Below are 27,051 nucleotides of genomic sequence, written 5' to 3'. Positions count from 1 at the left end.
CCACCCCTCAAAGTGGTGGCAGCGCTGGAACCAAGGGGTGATGCTACTGGGAAATGGTCCCCCTTGGAGCTGGCGGGGGTATTTCTGCCCATGCTGGAGTAGCTCCAAGGAGCAGGAGCAGAGGCAGGAGCAGTGCTGGGCATCGCCATAGGTGCCTAGCACCCTCCCACAGACTGTCCCTCTCCAGCTTTTTCACGTCTTCCCCTGGCAAAGCTCCTGGGATGAAAAGCAACCCCTCTGCCTTTGTGCTGGCGTGCAGGACACAGAGCAGTGTGAAATTATTCAGCCATCCCTGGGAGCTGCAGCTGGATGTTGAAGGGCCTCAGAGCTGGAGGTGCTGCTTGGCAGCGAGGGGAGTCCCTGGCTTGTGTTGTTTCCCTCCAGGGGACACAGAGCAGGTTTTTATGGTATATCGAGGCCAGTGCGTATTTTTCCCAGGTGAGCCGCACCCCTGAAAAGAAGTACCTTGTCTTCTACAAAACACAGCTTGAATAAACAGTACCCCACTCTAATTTTTTCTTTAGAAATTAACTCCTTCAGGCCATAAGGCTTCCCCATCCTCACACAAAAATAACTGCCAGGACTCCTAAAGGGGAAAAAAAAAATGTGTGAAAGAGAGAAAAGTTTAGCCTGACAGAAGAGAGCTGTGAACCTCTCCTCTTCCCCATGGCCCTCAAGGATGGGTTTCAGGAGCAGCCTGCCTGTTTTGGAGCTGGGTGCCGCCACATGAATGTTACTTAAAAGGAGTTTTGCGCATATTAATGCGAATGCAGCAAGGCCAAGCTGCGCAGGGACAGCCGAGTCCCTGCCTGAATTCGACTATCTTGTTTTCTAATCTAACCTACTTTTTTTCTTTTGCCTTTTTTTTTTTTTTTTTTTTTGTCAGAGGCCGGTGCTCTGCAGGAACCTGTTCTCAGTGCAATCTCAGAGCTTTTTGTGGGTGTCTGATTTCTGTGACACGTTTTGGTTTCCAGTATGAATGTAATGTACAGAGAACATCATGACTCTGGTCTAGGTGTATGCGATCTTATCAACCTGACATTTAAGGTTTTTTTAAACCGTCCAATTGATCTGATTTGCATAAAAATCACATGATTTTACTTTTTTTCCTCCTTTTTTTTTATTATGTATCATCATAACAAACTACTAAAGTTTACCAGGCTGTTTTGTGCCTGGCAGCATGAACACAGGCCTGTTTCTCTCGTCTTCATTCCTCCCTGGTGGAGGCTGGGGATGTGAAAAGTGGCACTTGGAGGGGACTTATGATCCTGGCCAGCCACTGAAATCCTTAATAAGCAAATGTGTACAGTTTAACTTCCCAGAAAACAAAGCAGCTGAGCATGCAGGCCATGCAGTTGTTGTTAATTTAAATAGCCGAGACTTCTTTTTATTGATAAGGAAACTCCTCTGGAACAGCCCCTCGGATCCCAGCAGGCTCCCCCTGCCGCAGCCGTCCTCATTACAAAACAAGGCCGCAATTAAAATAAACTCCAAGAGCTAAACAAACTGCTGCCTCTCACTGGTCATGTGTTAGCTTTAGCCTTTAACGCAGAACAAAATGTTTTCCTGGGTATCGGAAGAGGCATGGGCTCTGACTCGGAGGAGAAGAGGGAGCAGCTGCTGGGCGTTAGGGAATGGCAGGGACTGGGGTGCTGCAGTGCTCATCGGGGCTCCTTTCTCTTGCTTTCTTTTTATTTTTGATTGTTTTAAATTTGAGTGTTTTTAACTTGGTCTTTACTGCAAGGGAAAGGGCTGGAAGTGGAAAAATTTAATGTCATGGTAAAACCTGGCTGTCCCAGCACGCCCTGGGCACACCTGACAGTACCTCACCCTCGGCCAGCCGGGCTCCCACTGAGCCCACCAGCCACGAGCCCCTGGCCCAGTCTGTGTTACACCCTTCATGTCTCGTGCAGAGGTGGCTGCAGATACCTCTTGGCATCCGCCAGCATCTGGAGGGGTATTGGGAAGGGAAGCACAGGGTGCCCTGGAGGACAGGACCAGAGGAGATGGATGGAGGGAGGGACAGCCAGGGGCTGTGGAGGGGTGTGTGGCTGGCCAGCCCGCAGTGCCTCCATGCCATGCCATGGCTCCCCACACCACCTGAGAACACATTTTAACCCCCATGCCATGTCTGGACATCCATTTTGGGGTAATGAATCTCACTCGGATGAATACTCTGCAAGAGGAGCTGCTGTGATGATGGAGGGGTGTGCATCCATGCTGTGTGCACATCAACCCCCAGGATAATATTCTGGCAAAATTGCCCACATAACTGGCATATCTGCTTGGTGCTGGCTGCCAGGAGATAGTGTAGACTTGCCTGTCAAAAATTACTTTCTTGCCACATAGGAGCAAGATATCTGCCTGTCTCCTGCTTGATTTCCCAAATTGGCTGAGCATAAACAGCAGCTCTCGGAAGGTGGGTAAGGACTGTCCCCATTACACTGAGCACACACAGCCAGCCCCATGTCAGTTCTGCCCCATCTTTGATTTAAAAGGGAAACTTAATCCAGAAGTTTTCAAGCTGCAGATAATTACCTCCCACCCCCCCTGGGCCCAGTGGATTTTTAACCAGTTATGGACCAAAGCCTGTCCTTGCCTCAGTGCGGCTGTACCAGGCAAGAAGGCTCCTGGCAGGGGACATGGTGAGGGTCCCTTCACCCGATCAGCATCCCTAGTCCAATTCCTTGCTCGTCCCCTAACTCTTGTCATCCTGGCACCCACCAAACTGAAGTGTGTGACCTGTGGAAGCTGAAAATCCCTGGCCCGTGGCTGAGCAGCACTACTGACCTCTTTTCTTTTCAGCAGACCTGTCAGCGTTCAGATGTTATGATAAAAAAACCTCACTAACCCCTACAGATACTTCCCTGATTAGGAGCTGTGCTGATGTAGTTCAAACCCAATGTCTACGTTGCTTTGTTGGGGAAAAAAATAATAAAAAGAATAAAAGGCACTGCTTGCTTTGGATGGTTTATAGTATTATTTATTACTCCTATGCCTCAGAGAATCTTGCAGATACCTGATATTAAAAATCAGCAGAGAGCCTAAGAAGAAGGACAATGCCTCAAACTTTTACAGGCACAAGCACATTGTAATTAAAAGCGGGATTTTCATTGACCCTGATCGTTTTGAAAAAGGCCTCTAAAGTTCAGGCTAAACTAGCCTGGGTTATTTCTGTTTTTTCTTTAATAACTCCCCGGACGTCTCAGCCAGCAGAGTGCTGCGTGAATTTCAATTTCTCTCTTCAAATAAGAAGACGTAATTTTTATATTCTTTGAAATGATCTGTGCAATTTTGTTCACGGAAACTCTTTGATTTAGACTTAAAGGATTTAGTGACTGGATAGGAGGGTATCTGGAAGTAATGGTGAAAATGGTAATTATTTGTTTTACTGCCTTCTGGAATTCTTTTATTTCTCTGTACTATCTCTAAAAGCATGTCTGGCAATAACAAGCTGTCTCTAAAAGAATTCAATTAAATGTATTGCCAACAGAATATTTTATAATTTTTTATATCAGTAGTTAGAGTGTTAAATAATATATTAGTAGATTTATAGACTACATTTAGGTATGACTATGTATAGCTACAGTAAAAACTCAGAATATTCATGTAAAAAGGGAGGGGAGGAAGTTTGGTTTCTGGGGTTTAAGATTTTTTTCTCCTCGTCCTTATTTGAGTTTCAGTTTTAGGACTTAAAAAGAATTAGATTTTCACATCTTGTTTCTGTTATTCTCAAATGACAAGAAAAAGTCAGCTATTTTTTGAGACAAAAATTCCCGTGAGATTTCTCCTTGTTTTAAATAATTAAATATTAAAGGAGTAAGAAAGAAGAAGGCAGATCCTACGATATGGACATGAATCAAATGGGATATTTATTTGCATAGGTACATGGCAAATAGGAAAAAATCGATCCTGAAGCTGTATGAAATTGCCAGTTACTCCATTACAGTGTTACAAATAGGTTATTACCCATAAGAATGTAACTCTTAATGTCCTAAAAATAATTTAATGCTAGGATTATTTTTATTTAATTTGGTAAATGACAAATATATTTTTGATTCCTATAAAGCAGAAATAAACCATCTCCCGGGAACTGGGTACTAAACCAAACTGCTCCCCCCCACCTCTCTTATTTTTTTTGCCATTTTTTTCCCTATTTTTTAAATTTTTATTTCTTGTTTTCTGTTTTCTTTCCAAAGTCTCATCGGCTCTTCTGAATTTTGCAGTTCATTTCTCATTCTTTCTCCCTCAATAAAAACACTTTTCATCAGAAAACTTGATACTTTTTTCCTTCCGAGCCTCCCTGCGAATTGCCTCTCTCCCTCCAGACAAGTTTCGAGGATCAACAAGTTAACCTTCAGAAAGATTACAAAGGTACAAGTGGGCTGCTTAAGAGGTGAATCATTAAACGTAAGGTGAAGCATACGACTGCAGAAGGTTTCAATTAAAGTGACAGTCGAGGCAGCCTTTGCCTGCCCGGGAAGGTTTTGCTTTTATTGTCAGAGCCGTGCTGGGAGCTGCGTCCATCCCAGGCAGGGAGGTTTGGTTCCCACTGTCCGCATTCTGCATTCCCAGGTCTGCTGCTGCCCCAGTCCTCACTCCTGAAACAGCTCCACCGGTTTCAGCATGACGAATTCGACTGTGACAGCATTAAAATATGGGAAAGGAGCCAGATCTCTTTTATGTCCCATTCAGGCTGGAAGCAAGGAGCCTGCCTCGGAACTGCCTTCACCCTATGCTCCTCATTACCCCATCCTGAGGCAGAGCAGGATCAGACCCACAGCCTTCCCCATTACTTCTCCAAATCCTGCTCACTCCTACTTATTTTTATGTTTTTAAAGTAGCTTTGTTTTACTCTCACAGTATATTTAATGAGCAGCCCCAGGGTGGAGGGAGAAATGCGAGATTCTTGCCGGGTGGTGGAAATCCTGCCCCGCTGCTGCCTTGTCCCCACATCCCGGCGTCTGCTCGGCATGGGACACCCCTGGTCCTCCTGCCAGATGTCTCATGGGTGCCCAGGACTATTTGCCCTGACACAGAGCCTGTGTCCATGCACAGAAGGTAATGCACAGGCAACCAGTCCACAGGCAACTGTCCCGCATGGAGGTCCCGTGCGCATGGGAAGAGTACGTGCCATGCTGGGTTTGTTTTTTTTCCTGGCTTTTTGGAGTACAGAGAGCACAGCGGTGAGGCAGGAGGTAGAAAGGAGTCAGGCTAGATATTGCCCTGACACAGAGCAATGCTGTGACATTTTTTGGCACTTTGCTGCTTTAAAATTTAATTATTTCTGAGTTTTACATTTTGCTCTGCCATGTTCCCATATGGCAGCCCCAAGTGTGGATGGCATCTTCTCCACAAGGATGCTCCAGCGATTGGGTTAATTCCCTCCTACTAATTCCTTACATAATCATGTGGGCTCAGATCCTCAAAAGTATTTGTGTGCCTGCCTCCTTTGGAAATCAGAGAGTTTAATTGTCTGCTAAAATTATTGTGTTTTGTTTTGAAAGCAGAGCAGGAAATAACAAACTTGGATTTTATGAGATTTGTTTGCCTCTCTGTGGTCACAGAGCACTTTTTTTTACCTTCGCAAATAAGTTTCCTGTTAAATAATGATTACAGATTACAGATGGGTTTTTAGACAGTGACCAACAGGAACTTGAGTGCCAGAGTAGGCTAGGGAAGCTGGGTCTTGGCTTCTTGGTGCTTCTGGTCCCAGTTAGTAAAATGTGCATAGGACAATGGCACAGTCTTGAAGAGGTGCTGGAGGGAAGAATCCATTAAAGCCTGTGAGATGCTGAGATAGGAGGATAATAGAGATCACATCAGTGAGAGATGCCATCTATTACAGATAACGATTGCACAGCTGACTGCATCTCCCCCTCTGGAAATGGCTCCTTTCTTAGTTTCATTTTTGGTTGTACGACCCAAAAGAATTCTTCTCACTCCTTGGCATTTGTCCCCTTCAGATATTTCATGCAATACGGAAGAGGGAGGAATCAAAATACCATGACATTGAAGTTCATTGCCGATTCTGCTCACGTCAGTTGAAATCAGTCATTAAAACCTCAGCCTGCAGGACCCTGTGCTCTGTATTTTTCTAGTCTAGGTAATCGCGATGGCAGCAGGGGGAGGTAAGTAGAAGGAAAAAAGAACTGATTTCATTAGGTGTTAGAAGAGCTTATTAGAAAACAGGAGGGAAAAAAGCAATAAAATTATGAAGACGGGAATTAAAACAAGTGATGAAATCCAGTCTCTGCTGAATGCAAGGGGACACTTCTCACGCACCCTTTCTTGGTTTGGAAGATGCCCAGGCACTGATAAACATTTTACGAGAATTCAACTCCACAGCAGCAAGCGGCGGCGAATACCAAGAGAAAATATACTCGTGTGCCAGGATCAGCCCAGCAGCTTCAGAGGCAGCGCTTAACCTGCTGCCTCGCAGCCTCTGGGCCCTGTTTGGGTTTGTTGTCAGCCAGCAATCTGGATCTGCACTATACCTGGGTTATATTTAGGACAATTAAATTAATTGCTGGAACAGACAACCCTTTTTAGACCCAAGGCACTTTGCCCCCCTTCTCGATACCGTAGGGCTGATGTAGTGATTCTGGGGCTTTGGCTTGGCAGTCAGAGCATGTGTGTGTTTTATGTAAGAAGCAGCAGTGGGGATGGATGCTGCTAGACAAATACTTGGTTAATTTTTGTAATTATTAGTAATAACAATACTCTGCTTTCTCAAGCTCCTTTCATGTCTGTGTGCTTTTGAAACACTGGTAAATCCAAGTGATGCAGCTCCATTCTAGGGGCTGTAATTAGCTTTAGCTCCACGTTGTAGATGTGGAAAGTGAGGTGGAAGGAGGGGAGAGGATTGGAGGTACAGCAGAGTTGGGGAGCACTGCCCTGAGCAACAGCCAGCAAGAGCTACCAGAAGTAAACTCAGGCCTCTGCCAGCCTCTTGGTTGAGCAGTCCTGAAAGACAAGCTCATCTCCCCATACTGTGCTGATATTTGGGCCAGCTCCTTTGCTGGGAGCCTGAACTTTTCCTCCTAGGAGGTCCAAATACAGGAGAATATCCCTTGGCCACCTGCCCCACCTGCCTATATCATCTTCCCTCATTGTCAGAAGTGATGGACAAGATGGTTTCATGTAGTTCCTCTTCCCAACCCTCCTCCTGCCCAGGTTCCACGTGCCCATGGGATGAGAAAGGTCCCTCAGTGACCAAGAACAGGAGGTACCTGCTGGGCTTTGGAGCCCAGTCCCCACAGGCCTGGGTTGCCACATCCTCTTTGGCCAGGCTGGCTTTTTGCCTCTGCCTGCCCGTCACAAGAGCTCTTTCCCCATGTGGTTAGGGAGTTTCTTCCAGTTTCCTCCCAATGCTGGTTCACAGACCATTGATCCCCCACCATCCTTAGGTCATCTCTGTACCAGCTCTGCCCTTTTGCTCCGGTCTGCTCTAGATCTCTTGGACATCTGGGTGCAGGCTGTGTTTGTCTTGCTAACAAATGGGTAACAAATTTAAGAATTTGGGATTATCCCTTAGGAAATTCAGTATCTCATTCCAAAATGAACCCTCTGAGATTTCAAGGCATGGTTTGTGATTTGCATGGGCTCTTCCAGTCTGCTCCTTCCTCTAGTAGGGCCATGTCATGTTAGCTGGGACCTAGGCCTAAAACAAGGACAGGTAAATTCTAAATCTAATCTTGGGTTAAAAAAAACCAAACAAAACCCAACAACAAAGAACTAATAATCTATCATTTCTGTTCCATTTTTTTCTCTTCTGTTCCATTCTAATCCATCCCAAATGTGTCTTCCCTGCGAATTCCCTGGTTTAGGTCCTCACTGCCAGCACAGAGATTCTGGCTCTAATGCTGAAATTAGTTGAGCCCAGCAGATCGTCAAAGCTTCAACCCGACACAAGGATTCAATCACCTAAGTATATTTCAGCTCCCAATTGACCTGGTGCTTCTCTCTGTTATTATCTGTGCACAATCACTCCTGCTGTGCCAAGATTCCTGTGTTCTTCATTTCTCTTCCATCTCTGATGCCACAAAGTCAAGTGAATGTCTTCAAGGAAATCTTGGTAATAAAACCTATTTCCTCTTCCCAGCTGCAAAGAGAAAGCAGAGTAATAGTTTCTTTATCCATCAGGGACCAGTTAATGCCTCACTCCTCATCATCACCAAATGCAACTAATAAAGGAGTAAAGGAGATTTGGCAGTTTAATGCAGCAGCTAATTTTGTGCCTGCTGCCCTGCCAGAAAGTATTTTCACTTTTGGGTGATGCCAGAACAGCAGAGCTGATTAATTAGCCTTCTCTTGAGCAGGAAGAGCTCAGCTAAGATGCCTGAAGCCCCCAGACATCCCAGGAATTGGCCAATCTTGTTAGTAGCCGGCATTCCCAGTATCTCAAGGGTTCTTGGGTCTGTCTGCCTGGGTAAGGCAAAAAGACGACAGTGCAGAGCTTTCCCTCGGGAGGGAGCAGGTCTGTTTCACAGGTCGGGTCTAGCTCTGAGAGTGAGAGAACTGGCTGGAGAATGCTCAGAGCATGAAGGTGCTGGCACAGCACCACTGCTGTGGTGGCTCACAGCAGGTCACTGCAGAGCCCAGCCTTGCAGGGAGGCAGTGCACAGACTTCCAAGTGCCTCTGCAGATGTGGCTTTGGAGAGGTCAGCACTGCAGCTGTTGCACACAGGCATGGAGTTCCATGGAAAACAATGCTCAAGAATAGTAAATATGTTTGTGAAATTAAGAGAAATGCAAAACAAGGGAACTCCAGCCTTGATAGTCTCTCAGCAGAGGCATTCAGACATTTTCATTGACTGGGAACAATCAAATACACAGAAAGCACAAGCCACGCGTGGGGAGCAGCGTGTGCTCCGCAAGACTGCAACAAGCAGAGCTCCTGTGCCAGCTAAGTAGTGCTCTCCATGGGTCATTAACACCTCCTGAGCTCTCCCTGTCCTACCTTCATCTTCCACGAGGTGTTTCAGAACGGCTTAAGCCGATGGACAGATTAATTAAACTTGAGGATAGGAACAGGCAGTTTCTGCAGGGCCTGGTCATTTTCCTTTCCATGTAATTTCTCAGAGGTTTTATGGTAATGCCTGTAAGAGTTTGCAAGACCAGGAACTCAGTGAGTGTGTTCACAGGCAGAGAAACTTCCTTCAAGCACACATGGGATGTGTAGGATCCAGCAAAACAAGTCCTTTGTTCTTGGCTGAGTCCTCTTTAGATGCTTTGACAGTAATGATAATACTGAGAATTTCAGTCTGGAGACTTGGACAGCCTCTGCTGTCTGACAGCTGGTGAGGGGACAAGTGGCTGCAAAGAGGGGGGCAGGTGGATGGTGTGGGATTGCTTCTCCTCTGACCTGGCACTGGGCTGCAATGAGAACCCAGGCAGGTACAGCAGTGAGAGCATCTCCACAGGGGCTGGATAACTCCTCTGCTTTTGTAATGGGTGCAGAAAAATAGATGCTCCAAAGAGGCCCTTCAATGAAAGGAGCAGTCCATGGTAGGCTGGTCGTGCCCTGCAAAGACCTTTACAGACCACCAGATGACTGCCTCAGGTGTGAGCACCAGCCTTGCAGGTGTTCATACACAACCCCTGTCTGGTGTTCTTCTGGCTATTCCGGCCTCCTTGGGCTTTCAGAGCATCACTTCTGCCAGCCCCATGTGTCCGGCTGAATTTCCCCACTTGTTGCTTATTCAGGGAGACAAAGGCTTGAACAGCTTGAACACATCCTTATTAGGAAGCAAAGGCTTATACCCTGCTGCAGGTAGGTGAGGTTTTAAGGCAGTCTGTAAAGAAATCCAGTTGGAGGGAAGCACGGTGTGTGTTAGACAGGGACACAGAACAGCTGGTGATAGCTGAAACTTGCCATTCCTACGTGCCAGACTGCTAAACTGCAACACGCACAGAGGAGACCTTGATCCAGCAAAGGAGATAAGGTGTTTCAACTGGTACAAAGTAGCCAGTACAGATCCAGACTGAACACACAGAGAAAGTTGAAACTATGAGGTGGTGGTGCAGCCTGGTGATGGGGGCAGCCTTCAGGCACAGCGTGCCGTGATGTGTTACGGAGATAAGGGACAACAAGAACACAGCTAGAAAATGGAAAGAGTATCAGTTTTGCATTTTTCTGGAGTGAAGCACTTTTCCTTGTAAAATATGTGGTGCTGGTGTTTCCTTTGCACTGTAACCAACTTCATGACGGGGGTAAGAAGTTGCTTTTCTTGCACAATCCAGCTTTGAGATGGTTAATCCAGTTGGTGTAAGACCCTTGGGGTAGCTTATAGGATGCAATGATGACACTGTTAGGAAGGGTGGCCTTGGTGCTTCCTGGGCATGATGGTGTGTGTGCAGATGGGAGCCTGGTGAGGCTGAAGACCCCCTCTGACCATGGAGGGCAGCCCCTGTGCCCAGGTGAGGCTGCACGGTTTGGGTGGGCTCGGCACAGACAGGGCTGCAGGGGCCATGCACTGGCTGTGCTCTTCACAGGGATTGACAAATCAACTCACCTGGATTTATCTCGCTTTCCCAGATGATATCTTGTAATGTCTCAATCCTATTGCTCCAGCCCAGGCTGGCAGATGAGAGGCAGCTTGTGCCTCGCTGGGGCAGGGTTTAGGCAGAGAGTGAGTCCAGCTGGCAGGAAGAGCATCGCCTGACTGCGAGGGGACAGAGCTTTCTGCTGCGGCAGTCACGAGATCAAGAAATGCTTTTTCTTCAGAAGAACTTGTTGATTTTAAAAATAAAGCAGCCATGGCCTATGCTCCAAGGAATGTCTGGGAGCAGGAAAAATGGAAAGACATTTTTCTGTTCCTAGAGCAATTTGCACTGTAAAACCTAAACAATGTTTGTTCCTCTGGATCTCCCCAGCTCCACACTTCTATGGTATTTATCAACACAGTGTTTTAGTGAATGACCTTCCTCCAATTAACTAGCATGACTTAAGTAGCAAATTCCTGATATCTGACAGCTTCCCTCTTCCTACCCACAGCAGCCAAGTGGATCAAGGGAGTGCTTAATTCATGGAGCTAACAGCCTGACCTGAAACTCTCTTTGGACCAAGCCAAGGTCCACACCTGTAAAAACTTCTGCACTTGCTCAGATTTTAGAGCATGAGGAATCTCAGAGACTGAACGTATTAATGCTATCATTTATTCATACATACTATCTCTATGCCTCTCTCCCCTATTATCTCAGCGTCTTGTAAACACTAATGAATGATTCTCAGGTCCCAGCACACTGCTTCTTTGTTTGGGCAGCAGGTCACAGGAAATGATTAAAGTGATGGGAAAAAAATGGCAGGTTGGATTTAAAAATATCTGGATTATGAAAGTTCCTTTACCTAGCTCCTGGAACATACGAAATTTAAGGTATATTTTAGAAAATAGGAGCCATTTCCCAAGCTGCTTTGTTCCATTCCCTTCTGAAAGTTTAATGAAAATCATTACAGGTGTCTCCAAACTTTGCTGCCATGAAAGAGTTAATGTACATGGCTACAAACCAGATTTTCAGGTCATTTTGGATGAAAAACCATTTCCTCTTATTTAACTTACCTCTTAGAAAAACATTGCTCCTAACCTTGGCTACCTTCTTTTATTGACCACTGCCATTTTCAGTGGGACCTCAGCAAGACAGGCTTGGCCAGGGTCCAGCCAGGGTGGGATGTGTGACCAGCTGCCTTCATCCCCTGGGAGAGAGCTCATCCCCTCCAGCCCTGGGTGCAGGGAAGTGGCCTCTGTGTCCCCCACCAGGAAAAGGAATTTCACCAAGGTGCAAAGCCTGAAGGGCTGGTTTTCTGCAGCCATGCATATGAGATGGGGACCTCATGTTGAGTGTTTGGGAGTGACATTTTTTGTCTCTGGACCCATGACCTGGTTGCTGTGGGGTTGGAACAGGTTGTTGCAGTGTGGGATCATGACTTGGGGTGGGTTCCCTGACCTTCCCGAGGGACTGGCCTTGTGCCTTCTGCTGTTGTGGGAAGGAGAGTGACACACATGAACTCAGCCAAGAGCTGGAAGACCTCCACCTGCCCCTTGAGCTCTCTTTGTGATACCACACTGGGGGGAAACCTTGCCAAAATGTTGAAAGGACAGAGCTGCCCAAATACAATATGGAAAGCCTGGCCTGGAGATGTATCCTCAGCAGTGAGAGGTTTGGTATGAATGTCCAGTAGAGTTAGTTCACACAATGGCAAAGGGCTGGGAGATATCCTCAATTCCCAGGCTCAGAGCTGGGGATGGGTGCAATTATTTCACCTGAAACTTCCCTTGTGTGAAAAATGCAAATTTGGTGACAAATAGTTTTGAGCATTAGTGCTGGTTGAACTAAATTGTTTGTCCTGAGAAAAAAAATTCCAAGAAAGTACATTTGCAATGTTTATTTCAGTTTAAAATTCCCCTCCATTTTACTTGTAAATAGCTCCAAATCAAAGCACAGCATTTTCTCCTCACCTTTCACATTTTCTGTAATTTAAATTAATAATCCTAGTTGCAATCTGAACTAATTCCCTCCTTCCTGACTTTTCAGAGCTGCTCATGAAACAAAACAACTCCAAATTCATTTTTTCAGACATCTCTCCTCAGAATCATTAGACACATTAACATCCACCACATAAATGAAACCACAGGCTATCAATGTTTTGAGACAGCTGTATTTCCCACCAGAAATTTGCATAGCACCTTTGTAGCACTCTGAATTCCTCTACCAATATTTTTTCTTTTTGGGAAAAATGCAACTTACCGGTACTGAATCTAGAATTAGAATTCTAAAAGTCCCCAAGCAAAACCCCAGCCATGCTCTTAGCCACCAGTCCCAGGTCTCTCTTCCTGCCTATGTCTAGCACTGGGCAACCTTCATTCCTTCCCCACCTTTCCTCTTTCTGTCTGTCCCTAAGAAAGTGGTGGCATCCTGTTTTCCTAACCTGTTTCTCCTCTTGCAAAGCCATCCTGCTGAAAGATCTGGTGGAAAGAAAGGTTTTTAAACTCTTTTTCATCACCGGAGCATGACCTTTCAGAGGGTTCCAGCAGCTATCTCTGCAAAATTTCCATTTTTGCCACCACTTAAGGTTTTCATCAAACTCCCATCTAACAAAGTGTAGTTCTCAGCAACTGGAAGCAGAAGCAATTCAGCCCTCTGGGAAGTGATATTTGTCTGCATCAAGAAAATTCTTGCGATTAGACAGAAAATGGATATTTCTTCCCGTGTAATATATACTTTTAGAGAAATCCCCCTGCTCAATTCCCCTCCCCCTCCAAAAAAATAATAAGAGCAGAAACAGAAAATAATGAAAAAAAAAAAGCTTTTCCTGCAGAAAGCACCGTTTCCTGGTGAGCTCTGCCACCAGAGCTCCCACTGTGTCTCTTGGGAGGTATGGGCTGAGAAGGTGCAGGAAGGCAGTGGCTCACCCTGGTAGTTGTGTGCCTCCCACACCCCCAGAAATGTGCAAGGTTTGGTTTCCCACAGTCAAGTGGAGGACAGTGGTGGGGCAGATGCTTTTCTCTGCTCTCTGGTGAGCCATGTCTTCTCATCAGGGATGCTGATGGAAACACCAAGCTCCCTCCACCCAGTGCCATGCTGGGATGTGCAGTGGGGCAGCTGAGGGTCGTGTCCATGGGTGGAGGGGCTCAGTGTGGGCTCCTCAGGCCCCATGCCTCCCACCAGAGTCCCCGTGGCTCCCACAGGGTGAGGGAGGCTGGCTCTGCATGGCCCTCGGGCTGGCAGTGCTCAGCACAGTGAGCTCACCCCACCGCCTGCACCCAGGTGGAGGTTAGGCAATATTGAAGGAAAAAAACATGGGGGTGGAAAAAAGGGAAATGAGAAAGAAAAAGAAACATGAAGGAGATGATGATGAAATGTTTGCCCTGCCTGGAAAACTGCCCTATCAGGGCAGGGGCGATGCGAGCCGCACTAGCAAAACACGCTCACGCTGCCCCAGAAACAGCCTGTGGAAAGATGTGGGGCAGTTAAGATGGGTGTACTCGGGAGGCCCATGCCCAGAAATGCCAGATGCAGTGGGAGCCCTGCTGGGCAGGAGCCAGGGCGCTGTTGTTACATGGCCATTGCAGAGATGTGCTGCCAGGGCTGCAGAAGAGAATGAGAAGGAGGAGGAGGAGGAGGAGGAGGAAGAGAGAAGGAAGGTTGTGGCAGTTTCTCTCATGTTATTGCCATGTGCAGCCCAGTTCAACACCTTTGCCTTGGGAGGTTTGAGTCTTGTCTTGCCAGGTTGTGCTGGAGCAACTTGACTGAGTGAGGAAGGTCCTGAGCAAGATGATCCAAGATGGTCCCAGGCTTCCTTGCTCCATCCCTTCCTCTTGCCCAGTGAATTGTTCAGTGAATTTTGGGGCTGGAGCTGCTCAGCCATTGAACACTTAACCCCTGACCTGTCTCCCCAGGGCTCCCTGCAGAGTTCAGGCCTTTTCCAGCCCATGCACTCTGAAGTGTTGCCCAGGAGAGCTGGGTTCTTGCAGAGCTCATTTACAAACCCTCGTGACAGGTTACTGTGCAGAGTAACCCTCTGCAGAGCTCTCTCTTCTGGGAGCAAAACTCTTCCTGAGGACAGATCTCCTGAGAGAGGCCTGGAGTTGGTGCTGGATTGTCAGGCTCCAGCAGGGATAATATTTTGCATGGAAAAACTTCCTCTAAGAGGAAGAGTCTCTGTGTGCAGCAGCATCTCCCACAGGAGTTGGAGGCTGTGGTTTACCACATCTGTGTCATGATGCTTCACAGGTAGGAGCCTGCAAACTGTCCCATGTGCAGTGCTGTAGCAAGTCCAGCACCAATAGCTAGAGAGGTGTTCAGAAATGTGTGTCTCCTACAGCCACAGAGCTGGGAGCTGGCAGTGGTTTGGCTGGCCCTGCCAGACACCATTTTCTTCCTCCACATTTGGCAAAGGCTTTGGCACTTGTAGCTGCTCCCTGAGAGACTCATAGGAATGGAGGAGCTGATGGCTGCTTGCAGAGCCTAGTGTGGCAGATTTGTGGAACAAATCAGGATGAAAGTGTTGCATGTGAGTAACTGGGATTGAGAGATGCAGCTAAAGAAACCCATGGCTGGGGACCACCTGTTATTGCTTCCCCTGGGCCATTTGTTTGGGCTCCACAGAGATGTGCTGGATACTTAGAAACTCTCAAGTTCTGAAACTTTCTGCTTTTATCAGGGGAATAATGAAAATACAACTCTAGTCATCAGGTTCTCAAATTTAATCCGTTTAAAACATGTCAGCATTAATCCCAGCCCCCATGAATACTTTATGACATCTGCTATGTGCTGACACTTGGAAGTCAGGTATTTTTTAAAGGATTGTTCAGATCTTTTATAACTAAAGGGATTAAAAAAATATAGGAATGTATTAATTTTTCTTCTAGTTTCTTTCTCCTCCTCTTCTGAACAAGCCAATGAAGTAATAAAAAGCAGGTGTAATGGAAAACAAACCCAGAAGTCTCCCTGCTGGGAAATGTTGTCTAGCAATGTGGGCTGTTTTTTTGTTTTGGTTTGGTTTGGGTTTTTTCTTTTTTTTTTTTTTTTTTTGTTTTATATTTCAGCAGGAGGAAATGGTGACATCAAAATGATATTGTAACATAGTTGGCACTAAACAAGAATAAAGTGTTCTGGATGACAGCACATCATATCACATGCCTTCTATGCTCTAGGTATTGAAAATAAACCACCTGTCACGTAGACCATGAATGTATTTCAGAGACTGAGTGAGATCCAGGAACACTAGATATTGCAGCTATCCTCGATGACTGGTTGCACTAAATTTTCCTCTCCCTGTGAGGCATTTCAGAAGCATCCCAGTGGTTCCAGTGGTCCCAGTGGTTCCAATGGTCAACAACAACATTGGATGAAGCACCAAGCCTGTGTGCAGAATGTTCCTGGCCTTGTGCTGTCACCTTCACCATGGTTTTGCCTTGGCAATCACACTACAGCTAGTCCCCTTTCTCACCAGGAAGCAAAGGATGAGCCTGTGGGCTTGCTGAGCAATTGTCTGACTTGCTTGACATCCAAAGGTGTCCCACCTTTTGCTCAGGGCATCTCCACCTGCCTCTCAGCTGCAGCTGTGTCCCAGGTTCCCACTCCTGAGCTGTATCTTAAGCTGTGTCCCTTGCTTTCCTGAGTCAGACCATGGGCAGAACAGTTTCTGCCCTTTGCATCCAGGACCTGTAGCCTTGGAAGAGATTTTGTGAGTTTATACCATCCCCCTGGGTCATGGGAAACAAGAGGGAAGAGAAACAAGACTTGGACTCTGTCTCTTGGAAAAGAGACATCTCTGAGCTTCCAAGGCCCTCCTGTGCCTGGTTACCACAGCACAGAACACATGCCTCTGACCAGCTCCCTGTACCAGCAGCTGGCAGTGGTCACACTGACATTGACATCAACAGCTTCATCCCAACACTCAGGTGCTGGTTCTTGCTTCCCCATGGGCACTTTACCCACCAACTCTCTGAGTCCTGCATGTATAAACTCTCCCTGCCAGGGAGCTGATGCAGCACGGCCAAGTATTTGTCTGACTCCCACAGGACTTCCAGTGAGACCAGCCAAAGGTGGTCAGGCAATGAAGACAGGGTCTGACAGCAGCAGAGGGAATCGATTCAGTAGTGGGGGAGGCCAGCTGAGGAATTTGTGTTGCGCTGTGACTGGAATCAAAGATTGAAATACCCAGGTGGTTTGGTTTGAGGTTAGCTCTCTCCATTCTTCTGATCCTGACTCTCACCTCATTCCTTCCCACGTCAGAGCTCACCCACTCCTTGCCAATCTTATGTTCATCTTCTCACCACTGGTGCCCTGCTCACGCTTGCTGTCCCACAGGTCTTCCTCACCTGAATGCTCTGTTTGCATGTTGAGGACACAGGTTAAACACACTTTCCTCCTCTCCTCCCCTTAGAGGATTGGAAGTAACCAGTAACCAGAGGAAGAACTGGGAAACTCCTTCTTCAGCCTAGCAGACCCAGCTGACTTCCTACAATGTCCCTCTTGTTGGAAGGGACAGAGAAGTCATTCTTGCTGTGTTTTGCCAGTTCTTAGGATAAGGTACAGCATGATGAAGAGAAAAAAGCCCAACCACTTATTTGTGGACTCCGGGACCTTCATGACTGACTCAATTTGGTCTTCGTGTTCAAGTGGGGAATGATTGAGCAAGAACTTGATTTTATCGGAAGGAGGTTGTCCTTTCTCTATTCCAGCAGGGATTTCTTTGGTTATTATCTATTCATGCATTTAATTTCTTTAGAAACAGCATCTGCCCAAAAGCTCTGGGCAGTCTGCCATTCCTCTGATGTACAAAGTGTACTTGTTATTGAACCTGGGAATGCATTAGCTACTAATCAGGCCTTGGTTTTGTAAAGCCTTTTCCATACACTTAATGCTAAACGTATAGAAGATAGAGGAACAATGTGAAGCTTGCCATTTCTCTTTGCATTGCTGGAGCTACAGTGGGTCACATTCTGACCACTTTTAAATGCTATTTCACTTTTCACTTTTCCTAGAATACACAAGGTCCTATCCCACATGGACATATGGAATGCAATGATCTTTCCTAGCTGTGAAATTGTGTCAAATAACTTGTGTTTTCAACAGGTGTTACTTGCTATTTAATTCTGTAGAAAGATCTCAAATAGAGCAATTCTTAGTTGCAGTCATGTGGTCTTGTTGCTACTCTTAGGAGGACTGGATGTGTCCATCAAGTGTCCCAGGTATGCACCTGGGAACGGATTTAAAACAAGCACCTGCCCCTGACTGCACAAATCACAGGTCAGTGGAGCAACTCAAGTGCTTTATGAAGCATCAGTGAAGGGACATACAACCTCCTCCTATCATTTTCTGCAATGAAAGCAAACATTCACCTTTGCACAAACATTTCTGAGAACAGAAGCATCCAGAAGAAAGAGGATTCCAGAAGACCGTAAATCTAGATAAGGACAAGTTCCTTGTAAAATATGCACAGATGCCTCTGGAGAAATCTCCAGGTGCAGTAATTACCAATAAAGCCTATTTTACACCTTTGCGACCAACCGAACTTACGCAATCCCTCTGCTCCTTACATAACGCTGGCAAAAAGCCACCCCCTCCCTGTTCTGGGAGAACCAAACTGACGTGTTAGAAGAACACAATTGGAAAGGCTGGCCTGGGCCAGTGCTTTGCTGGAACACTTAAAGGACATGTGGAATATACTTGAGATGCCATGAAATAATAGCCTATGTCAAACTAGTTCCAGGTCTCCTAATGTGTCTTGATCTGGCCACTGAACACACCTGTTCCCAAACTGGGGTGACACGTCGCTCCTTCTTTGGGAGCACATGGGTGGACCCAGACACGTCTTCCTCTGCCACACCCAGCTCAAGAGGGTGGGTGAATCCAAGAAGGCACCATGGCAGGAATTAACCACGTGGGGAAACCCGTGATGCTCCCATCCTCCACCACTAACTCACTTACAATCAGTCCCTTATGAGGCGGTGAGCACACACCAGTTCCTTGGCTAGTGCCAGTTTCCCCTCCTAAGTAGAAAGGACCTCCCCACTCCTGGGTTATGATGGGTCAGACATGGGCTCTTCATTCCATTGCTGCAAGGAGGCTGCTCGAAGCCAGTGCTGCTGAGGATGTTCTCCCTCAGCTCATGTGGTTGTGTGAAATTTTGTGGGAAGGGATAACAGAGCTGCTGGTCATGCTTGGGGCTGATGGATGGGGAGGATTGCATTCCTGTGAGCAATGCTCCTCCTAGCTCTACTGTGGAAACATAAAGGAATATTGGAGGTGGAAAAATAAGAGAGAAAGTGAAAAAGCTTCTAAGAACCTTCAACGAGTTTTGTGGACATTAAAACTTAACTTAACTGTAAACCTTAACTGTAAACCAGTTTCTCTGACTCCTGAAGCAAAGAGGAGCACGAGCACGTGCAGCTGGGGACCTCCACTCTTCCATCTGCACCACAGCTCTTTGCCTTATGATCGCTCGAGTCCAGCACTGGCACCGAAAGGACCGTGCGAGGTCCGTGGAGGTCGGGCAGCACCCAAGGGGTCCAGGCCCTGTCACTGGCCGAGGGGAGCGCAGTGTGCCGGGGCCCTGCTGGGTGCAGGAGCCAGGGCTCAGTTTCAGCCTGTGCTGTAGCGAGCACTCGGGTGTAAACAGCGGGGTGGGGAAGGCGTCTGGGCCGGGGCAGGCTCAGACCTGTGTGGCAGTGGCGGCCCGGCTCCCTCCGTGGGGCTGCTGATCCCAGGAGCAAAGGCATTCAGAGAAAGCACAGCGGGCCGGCACCACACACTGCTCACGCTGTGGTCTTCTTCAGAACCTTTCTTTGCCTCTCTGAAGCAGCTCTTCTGTAATACAGGTGGAGTTATGGGCACAGGCTTTTAATAAAATAAATAGTTTGTGTAAAAAAACGAACAAAGAAAGAAATTATTTTGTGGTTATTGTCCTCTTAAATCTGCTCATAGAGGGCTACAACAGGTGAGGAAGGAAATAACTGCTGACCTGCAGCTGGGCAGCTTCTGGGAAGGCCCCATCCAAGCCTGGCATTTCACACTAAGTTTTTCAAGGTGTCATCTCATGAAATTTTACAAGCTCAGTGTGAGAGCAGCAAAGTGATGCCAGGAGTGGGTGCACTGGTTTGGCAGGCCGTGCTCTTGCCCATGCCCTCCATGCCGTGCTGTGCTGATCCACGCTCTGGGCTGGGGCTGTGATTGTTTCAGTAGCTGCAGGTCTCGTGGTGTTGGCTTTCAGTAGCATTCAGGTGTCAGCCACAGCGGCCAGGCCAGGCTACCAGCGGTGTGGAGACAGAAGGCCACCAAACAGGTTTGAAGGGATGAGGAAACATTTAGGTCATTTTTATCCAGAGCTCATCTGCTATCTCTAAATCTTGCCAAGTGGGCACGACACCAGGAACAGGAGGTGAAGTGCAAGAAAAAAACAATGCCAGGCTTTTTTTCTTTCTATTTTTTTCCCCCACCTCCTTCTCCTCTCCCATCAGTTTCAGTGAGTTTACACCAAATGTAACACATCTCAATGCACGTGGCATGATGAAGATGCAGGCAGTTTTAGGGGGAGGGAGACAAACTGGCAACCCAGCTAGTGTGGTGGAAATTAAACTTCAGTGTTTAGAGATCAGCTTGCCTGCACAAAATGAACAGTTCATCCCCTTCAGCTCCCTGCACTGGGTTTGCCCAGCTGCACTAATGGGGAAGACCACAGGGATGCAAGAAAGGTCTGACCTAGTCTTCACAGAATAAAGCAAAGGCTGCACACAGGGTCTGAAGGCAAAGAGACCCAATTAAGCTCCTAGATTCTCCAGAACACACTGCTTTTTGAGGACAGAGTGGGGCTATTTATTTTTACCCCTTGTCTTTTCTTCTGCTGGCTCTGGAGCAATGTGGGCTGTACACACAGTGTAGGATGTGAGCACATACTGTACATCTGAGGTGAGATGAAACACAAATATGCTTTTCATAATAGCATTTACACCTGGAAGAGAAGACCGGTTTATTACCTTGGTAAACAAAAGTTAGAATTCAAGCAAAGTACAAACTTTGCCCCGGGCTATTCTGACAGCGCACCTTGTGTTTGTGAAGTGAACTCGGTTGCTGTTGTGCAGCGTGAAGCAACGGGGCCATTTCCAACCCTCCCCCACCCCCTCATCTAGGGCCCAAAGTTTAAAAGCTTGTTATTTTTGTGGGGAGAGGGCACCTTTAGGTGCTGAGATGCACCCCAGCCTCTCTGGCCGAGATGGCCCCTGCTGGTGGGGAGAGCTGTGCATGGCATATCTCTGCTGTGCATCAGGTTTTCTCTCTTTCCAGAGAGGCTGAGGATTACAAGGTGTGTAGATTTAGCAATGCATGTTGTGCCAAAAGGAGACTTGTGCTGCGGGGACATGCTAATGGGGGAGAAATACCTAGAGTGCTTCTCTGCACATGGCAGCAGTGCCAAGTCTCAGCCTGGGAGGACCTGAGGACCATGAACCTGGCTATTCCTCGCAGTGTGGGTCTCAGACCTCCAACACTTCAGTGTTACAAGACCTGGAGAGGGCTCTGGGCCACTTGGAAACAGTCTTTTGTTTGGGACACATGGGCCTAAGCTCAAAAGCCCTCATGGAACCAAATTTCACTGCAGCAATGAGATTAGTTCCTGTATTGCACAAAAGAGCAAGCTCTGCCCTGTGCCCCAGTTTGCTCTGTTGCAGTCCACACAAGCTGCCAGCTGGGCAGGGAGGAAGGGTATCCAGATAGATCTGAGATGAGTTGGAGCAGCAGGATGTGTCTGGCACCATGTTCCCAACCCATCAATCCTCAGCCATTTTTCTCCATGCCAGAAGATGGTTACTGGGCCAGGCATCAGGCTGGCTCTGGGCTGCCCTGCTCTGTATCCTTATTAGGCAGAGCCATGTGCTAAGGGCAGAAAAATGCCAGCTTTGCCTGAAAAATATAGGATGAGCTTCCTGGCTTAAAACTTACAATTTCCCTGAAATTTCTAACTCAAGTATTTGACTAAGCAGAATCCCAAAGTTTTTTTTTTTTTTTTTTGCAAGTTTGAGATAATTTTACTCTGTTTTCGTTGGTGCCTTTATGTATTTCTGGTAAAAATGAGTAAGTGACTGCAGCCAAACAGTTTCAGAGAGGTTGTTGGTTTCAGGGATCTGCAGCTCATAGGAAAGACTGGACTTCTGGTGAGACTGTTCTCTTGAAAAGTTTGTGAAGAATCCCCACTGCTAGGTGTTATTTCCAAAAATTTGAATTTGCCTCACTGGGCCTCCGTGGAGCCAGTGTGCCCAGGGCTGCAGTGAGGATGGAGGCATGCCAAGACAGCAGAGCTGTGTCTGCTGCCTTGCAGATGATGGTGTCCCCCACAGTGGCATCTGCTGACCCAGCTCTGGAGGTCATTAGCAAGATGAGACATATCTCACCAGGCCATGTATTTTACTCCAGGTCACTGCCTGCTCTTTCTGATGACTTAAACACTTTCATCCCCCCTTACAGGAGCCGTATCACCAAGGGGAGCTGAGCTTTGAAAAAATCTTGCCCTTTCCTAGACCACAGTGTTTTTGTTGGTTGTTTTGTTTAGCTCTGTTGACCCTGGAAACCTCCTGGGTTACTTTAACAAAAAAACATGTCTGCTGATTAGATGCAACTGAGCTAGCAAATACACTGGGTATTTATTCTCAGAGACCCATGTCTCTGGCTGTGAGAACTGATTCCTTATACTTTGTGTGAGCCCAGCTACAAGAGCATGGCATGCACATTGCAACTTGCCTCAACTGCAACCTCTTCAAGCTGATGGGAGGGGACCTTCCTCTTTTATGCTTTCAAGGGAAGAAAACTGGAAGGACCCTGGATGATAAAAAATTACTTCTACAATCACATTTTTTTCTGAGTAGTTTGTTTCTCTTTGTGTGAGGTGGAATATCACCCTTCTGAAAGCAGTCACCACCACCAAAGGTCAGACTCGTAAGAAGACCTCAGAAAACAGCACTGAATTCACTTAATATATGAAAGAGAATCTCAGGAGATTCAGGAGGGATGTGTTAGGAATTGTGCTCTGCCTAAGTGAGGGATCTCTGGATGAAGTGCCTTAAGTGAAGGAAGTGGTGAAGGAGATGATGGAAAAGAAATGCTCACTCAGCTCTGTGATAACAACTTCTATCACAACAACTGCACGTTTTACTGGATTACAAGATAAAGTCATGAGGGTTAAATTGAATATGAATATAGCAACCACACTAATACAAGTGTGATCTCAATTTGTTGAATGATGGCTTTGGCTTTGTTTATTGCAAGGTCTTAAAAATTCTTGGAAGATGAATACTTACAAAAATTAAATGCATTTCTGCACAGGATTTTTTTTTAATCACATCAAACATGCTTGATAAGTATACATTGTACAACTGTGGGACTTGGTTCTGATCAGAGATACAAGATTCCCCGGTGCCCCTGCCGCAGCAATATGACATAACTTTGCCTGGCTGTTCTAGTCTCTTTGCTTGAGTGATTAAAAACAAGACGAGGCAAAGCAATGAATATAGCCTAGGGAAAAATTCTGCCTCACTCATGAAAGATTGCAAATGGATCTGATAGATCACTTCCATCTCTAACTCCTTTAGATTCTGTCATGGTTCTCTCAGGCATTTTGCAAAATACGTGTGACTGTATACATGGATTTGCAATGGGTCCAGAGATAAATGATCTGGATGTAAACCTGTTTGAGAACAGCTCTGTGAACTGTGGGTTCTGGTCAGTGTTATATGAAGAGGCCCTGCCACATCTCCAATTTTCAAGGTTTTAAGATAGACCAGAACAATTCTTATCAGTTATGAACATCTCTTCCACCTCTTTGCATGTGACACCTACCATGGCCAAGGGATTTACAACCGACTCCCAGGGGTCTCAGTGCTTCTGTTTGACCTAAAGTTTGTTTCTACAACATCCCTCCAGAAAATCTCCAACGGGAGACAGCACAGTGACTGGAAGACAATCTTATCTTTGTTCCCTGTGAGACATCACTGGAGTGGCACAGCTACACCTGTGCCCCAGGCAAGATGGGCCACATATAACTGGTTGTATTGGCATTTACAGCACTTGCACCAGCACTTCACTGCAGCTCCAGCCATCTGCATGTGGCAATGAGACCAGCTCCATTCACTTGTATAAACACTCCACACCTGTGCAACACTGCTAAACAGTTGCCTTGTGCATCGAGCAAGCATGTGCTGGATCATGTGCAAAACAGCTTTGTCCAGTGTTCCCTGAGATGAATCTCTTCTGACATTGGTCCTCCCTGGTGCTGGTTAATAAAAAGAACTTCCAGGAAGATCGGAGATGGAATAGTGAGCTCCCTTGTTATGAGCAAAGATACGCCCAAGAACACCAGCCTGTGAACCAGGCTTCCCCTGCACAAGGCTGGCATGAGCTTAGCTGCAGCCCAAAATTGCAGCTGAGGCATGTGAGAGGCATCTTCATCTCACAAAGGGCTGGTCGTGAGTTGTCTACCTGCAGACAGAGCCATAGCATTCTCCAATATGCCTGTCTCCCCAGGAGCAACAGCTTGGCTAACATTATAGCCCCAAAAAAAACTGAAGCTCTGAAAGAACTGCAGACATCTTCCAGACCCAAGTGGAGCTTGGGCATGAGGATTTACAGGGTGAACCAGAGAGCAGAGCCTGAGATTGCTCAATGGTCAAGGCAGGCACATCTTGTGAGTCTTTTGGGGACAATGCTCAGTGGGGGACAGGGATCTGGGTTTTGCCCCTGCAAACCCTGGAACACAGAAGTGTGAGCTTGCAGGGCTGGACTATGGATGAGAACTGAACTGGGGTTTGTTTCCCCATATGCAGGTGCCAATTTCAGGTGTGTCTGCTCTGCTGTGCTCCTGTGGGTGACTGAGACTGCCTGGGCAACCTGACATGCACCAGGGAAGGGCAGCTTGTGGCACTGAGAGCTGGGAGGAAAAGAGCTTAGTTCAAAGGCTTGAAATGCTCAGTTCAAAGACATTTTAACACTTCACAGCTACTTCCTCCTTGCTGTACTGTCTGCCCCTTAACTTTAATACAATAGTGACATTATATCCATGGTAAACTTATTGTACATAATGGAACCTTCTATTTGTTACTTACTAAATCAACAACTGGCTTTATCCTAAAGCATAAGACATTCTCAGCAAATGCTTGCTTGCCTAAGATAATGTAAAATGTTGAATAGCTATTCAGTTTGCAAGTCACTGAGTATTTCTTAAATACTGGTAGAACAATAACAATAAACTGTGGGCTTTATTTTATTCTATTATTGAGGATCTTACAGTGTGTTACAGAAGGTAATTTTTAAGGTTTCACAACAAGATGGAGTTGGGTATTGCTTTGATAAAAACATTATTTGTTCAAAAAACACTGAAAAGTGTCAGATTTTGAAAAAAATTGACAAATTCTCCATGTTTCTTGGCTGGATCTGCTTCCTTACCAAGGTTGTCTCTACCCAATACACTACTGTCCCCTTCCCAAAGAGCCCCACTAGAATTTGGAGGAATGTCCAAGGGTTTGGCTGCCACAGTGCCAATACAGCAGGCCTGGCTGTGGCTGTTCCTGTGGGACACACGGCAGCTCAGTCCCACTCCACACTGGTGTTTGGCTGTGCTCATCAAGAATGCTCCCCTGCACTTGTGGATCCATACCTGGAGCAAGTTCAGATGATCTTCAGACAGACAAAAAGGTGCTGCAAGGGGAAATGGGAGAGACACATTCTCCCTGTTTGCTAAGGCTCAGCTGCAGCTCTGGGTTTATCCAGTGAGGGGAGGTTAATTCAGAGAGGAGGGAGCAGCTGGGTGAGTGGTGCCCTGCCAGTGGGAGTGGAAACAAACCCGTATCTGGAGATACCTAAGGAAAAGTCAGTCAGTGCCTTTTCCAAAGAGCTCGGGTACCATCCCAGCAAGCCAGCCATGGGATGCTCTGATCTGGCGACCTGGGCCTCTCGTGTCCCAGCTTTTCATGCAGGAGCATGGCTCATCCAGCATTATTTATGGTGAGCGGCTGAGCGCCCAACCATCTGGAGCCCAGCCCCACTAATCATGTCCTCTGCCAAAACAAATTTAACCTAATTGGTTGGAAAAGAAGGGGGGGGAGAAGCAATAACAGCAAAATCAACAACAACAACAACAAATACCCCAACTCACCCCACCCCAATGCTGAAAACATATCATTAAGTATTATCTAAAGTCAAATTGCACCAACTGTCTGACTGAGGCTGGTCCAAGTCTGGCCTTATCAGCATTCAGCACCACTGCCCCAGGATGGACGAGGAAACACAGAGCACCACTAAAGGGTAAGCCAGGGACAGAGGGCCCATGCTCCTGTTTCTTCTCCAAGGCCCGTTATGCTCTTTTGGAAAATAGAAATAGATATATCTAACTGAGAAACAGATCTCTTCATTATCTTTGATTAAACTGGCTGGAAGATGTCTCTCTTTCTGTCATTTCTGCTCTTTGCAGGCAGTACAGGAGCTCCCACTTCCTGGCATTGGGATTGGCACAAAGCTCAAGGCTGCAGGTCGGCTCTGGCCTTTGCTGCAGCTGTGAGAAAGTCACCCTGCAGCCCTCCTTCTGTCCCATCTGTTCTTCCATGGAGGGGCTCAGGGCCATTGCTCAGAGTCCACCTTGGCACCAGGCACTTCCTCACCTTGGGGTGATGCCAAGGGAGGAGAGTGGCCTGTGTGCCTGGACCTCCAGGACCTCTCTGCCTTGTGGTCTTCTCCTGCCTTGGGGGTCTCCTGCTGCTCCCTGCTCTGGTGGCTTCTCACCCCACCTTGTCACCACAGGACCTGATCTTCCTGCAGTGCTAGGCGCGGTGACACGGTTCACATCTGCCTCTTGTTTGTTCTCTCACCCTCTCCCTGGGGGAGGACCATGTGCAATGGACTGTTCTGTTTTGTTTTCTTTTCCCTGTGTGTGTATACATATTTTTATATATGCATATGTGGAAACATGGATACAGATACAGGCCTGGGTTTCCCAGCTTTTGCCTTCCCTCCCACTCACAGATTTATACCTCTAGGCACACTGCTCTCTCCCCAGAAATAAGTGAGGCTGTTTGGCTGCACAGTCTCCCACCCCCCGTGTATCCTGGCCCCAGATCTCTGTTTTAAAGAATGCAGACATGGAAAAATACATCAATGTGTTTTACAGCCGGGGTACTTGTTCTGGGGTGGCACATTGAAGCCCTTCTCCTTCCTAGGCAGGTTCTGGTTTCTGAAATGCTGTGGTTTCCCCTCAAAAATCTTTCCACCAGAGGACTTTCTCTTGGCCATAAAGGAGATGGTTCCATTGAGACACAGAAGGGGCATTGCAATATGGGACCTTTCTCCTGGACATGGTGTTTCCTGTTCCAAGGCCATGGCTCAGATGTGATGATAAGGTTGGGTATGGAGGGGTGCATGTCACCCACTGGAAAAACTCCCTGCTTCCACATGCACAGAGCTCTCCATGACCCATGGTTTTCTCCTCAGCAGAGGATTTTATGCTTGTAGCTAGATGGGTACAGATAGACAAGTCATAGCTGAAAGCAATCAGATATTCTTTTGCAG

The sequence above is a fragment of the Pseudopodoces humilis genome, chromosome 11 (genome assembly GCF_049639895.1).
Source record: "Pseudopodoces humilis isolate 2021_Gansu_Grassland_sample_001 chromosome 11, ASM4963989v1, whole genome shotgun sequence".
Taxonomy (NCBI): Eukaryota; Metazoa; Chordata; class Aves; order Passeriformes; family Paridae; genus Pseudopodoces; species Pseudopodoces humilis.
The sequence above is the reverse complement of the archived record's forward strand: the minus strand, read 5'-3'. Positions refer to the sequence as shown.